General features: G+C 57.2%; 1 pseudogene across 1 annotated transcript; it reads right to left on the bottom strand.

The window, feature by feature from the left end:
- Positions 1-1,266: 1,266 nt before the first annotated feature.
- Positions 1,267-1,338, bottom strand: PHYSODRAFT_t218 (annotated as a pseudogene). Its single transcript has one exon. The product of its transcript is annotated as a tRNA-OTHER (tRNA).
- Positions 1,339-3,054: the final 1,716 nt, after the last annotated feature.

Below are 3,054 nucleotides of genomic sequence, written 5' to 3' on the forward strand. Positions count from 1 at the left end.
TTCCCGAGCTGGAGCGCTTTCCTGCCCCTGACCGAGTTCGCTCTGAACAACGCCGAGCACTCGTCGACGGGCATGACTCCGTTCTTCGTGAACTCCGCGCGCCACCCGCGCGTACCCGCCATGCTTACCGTAAGCCAACCCACTGATGCTCGTGTCTCTACGCTTGGTGGGGGAGGAGCTACCGCTGAAGACTCACCGCCGGCCAAGACGCTGGCAGAGCCGTCGCCGGTCAATTCACTGGCGTCGCCACGCTTCCCAGTGACCGAATCAAGCGCAAATGCAGTGACACGTTCCCAAGCGAAGAAAGCCCTTGCCGCACCGCATCGTGCGGAGACGCCGCTCGCAGACTGGACAGAGCGAACTCTGATCGACCCTGCTGGCGCTCCAGCGACGATGCAGCCACCTGCTACTACCGCCAACTATGCACCGAAGTCCTCGGCGAATCCCACAGGTCACTTTGCGGTTTCCGAGTTTGTGCAGCAGCGTCAAGCAATCACACGTTTCGTGCGAGACGCACTGCAAGCCGCAGTGGACCGGCAGAAGGAGAATGCAGACAAGCGTGGACGCAAGAACAAGACTTCATTTCGCACGGGTGACCGTGTGTTACTGTCTACCGAAGGCATCCGCTCCTCCGTCGTGACCAACCTCCGTGCAAACAAGCTCGCGCCGCGCTTCATCGGCCCGTTCAAGGTGATCAAGGTCCTCGGTGACGCGTACACACTGGTCATCCCGTCGTCGCTGCGTCTTCACCCGACTTTCTACGTCGGGCGCCTCAAGCGATATCATCCTGCCAATATTCCGACCTCTGATCACCAGGATTCACTGGCCGGTAATGTACCCGAGGCTACTCGCGACGCCAACACCCATCACTCAAGCCTGTACCGTCGCGATGGCCCTCCTCCGATTGTCGACTCAGCGGGTGAAGCGCGCTGGATTGTGGACCGCATCGTTCACCACGAGGACCCATCTCGTGCAAACGGGCGTGGGCGTAATCCAGTCCGAGCTCCTCGCGCGATCCCAGCCGCGCGACGTTACCGAGTACGCTGGCTTGGGTTTCCACCTGACGAGGACACGTGGGAGACGCGTGCAGCTCTTCTTCGGGATGTCCACGATGTTGTTGTGACTATGAGGCGAAGGTCGCTGCTGCTGAAGAGACCACGGAGCTCCCCGCGGAAGCTGAAGCCTTAAGTGAGCGTGATGATGGAAGTGGACCCCCACCGCAAGCTCGCGGTGGCGTTCATCGCGAAGACTAAGAAGAAAATCCGACGACGACCGCCGGACTCGAACCGGTGACCTCCGCCTTGGTGGCGCAGCGTTCGACCACTGCGCTAGCTGGGCTTCGAGTCCCCTCGACGACGCTCTCGACCTGGTCAAGCTTGGAGCGACTGCGCGTGGCAAGTGGCAAGAAGGATTCGCGTGGGGCTTGAACCCACGCGTCACAGCTCAGCTCAGTGAGCGCTTGCCCACTACGCCGCACCACCGATGATCGCCGGTGTCGAAGGTGTCCAGGCTGGTCTCGCTGCCACGTCGGTTTGGGTCGACGGTTACGCGACTCTTCGTCGGAAGTTACTTCGAAGGGTCGTCTCGAAGAGTCGCGCCACGCTGATCGCCATCCTGTGTCTTGACACTCGCCGGGTCTCCGCTTCGTGCGCATCACAGTTGCGCTAGTCGTCAAGCGTTGGTGTCGCTCCCCATGCTGCGTCGTTGCCACGTCCGCCGTCCCTTCGGGTGTCCGTGGATGTCCGCAGCCACTTGGGGCACTGCGCATTGCATCGGCGTGTGCGCCGACGAGATGTTTTGGTGTGTGCACACATGCTGCGCCTGCGTCGTCCTGTGTCACTCAGTAGCGCGAGCGCCGTTCCTCCGCCGCCTCGGTCGTCCATGGTGTTCTTCGGGTGTTCTTTCGAAAATGTGTCTTTTGCGCTTACGCAACGTAAGCGCAACTTTGAGAGGGGGGTGATGTAATGGATCCCAGTTACATAAGTAGGTAGATTGACAGTACATAAAGTAGTTAAGTCAGTACACGGCTAGCGTGTACTGAAGGCCATCGTGATTGGCTGAATTGGGGAAGCCAGACCCCATTTCAGCCAATCAGGCGTTGACCTGCATTTGAGTGGCTCACATGAGACCAGGGGTAGCCGCCCTGGTCCTAACATAAAACAGAGTTGATTTTACCCAAGACTGACTGCTTGGTCTCACTAAATCCGAGTCTTAACTAAGCTTCCTCACCGCTACGTGTAAGCTAGTAACGGACACACACCTGGCCCGTTACAGGGGGCGATTGTGAGGCGAGGCGGGTGAACGCCTTGATCGTCCAGGTGTATAGCGTATTATGCCGGACCGAATCTGTTCGGAGTACCAGAGATATCCGCTGCAATCCGATAGTCCTCGGAGCACAGGAATTGAGCCGGGGGCCGGGAGGATCGCTTGGACTTGGCGTGTGTCCTTGTGTCAACCCCTATAGGTATCGTTTACCTTTGGCGGACCGGACTTCACCGAGTGAGTTGTTGTAAATACAGAATCGAGTCTGCTGGGTGTGTTCCTGAAACAAACTACACCGAATGAACAGAAAGTCAGACCGAATCGAAGGGACCACAGTCAGATCCACAATTCAGTATAACCAACACACATAAATACAATACCGAGCTAAACGTCACAAAATATACAGCCACCACTTATTCTTTAAGACCCTTGGGTGGGGGGTCTATACGCCAGTCAACTTACGAGCCGTCACCCAAGGCACTGGTCAACCCTGGATGCACACTCACTTACGCGCACCACCCTCACAGAGTGAGGTAACAATACAAAATATATGTCAATCCTATCACACAGTAGTCAATCAATTCAGTCTCGGGGGTGACTACCTCTACCGCCTAAGACACACATTAGGGAATATGAAATGGATGCCCGGATAGAGCACGCAAATTGGAAATAAAGCTCTCACAGATAACTCCAGGGCGCGACACCCCAGTCCCTGCCGACTTTGCCTTGGTACCTTTGAGTCCCCACTACACCAGTGCTCGCAACACCAGTGAGGCCTTGAAACGTCCTCCG

The sequence above is a fragment of the Phytophthora sojae genome (assembly GCF_000149755.1).
Source record: "Phytophthora sojae unplaced genomic scaffold PHYSOscaffold_1, whole genome shotgun sequence".
NCBI lineage: Eukaryota > Oomycota > Peronosporomycetes > Peronosporales > Peronosporaceae > Phytophthora > Phytophthora sojae.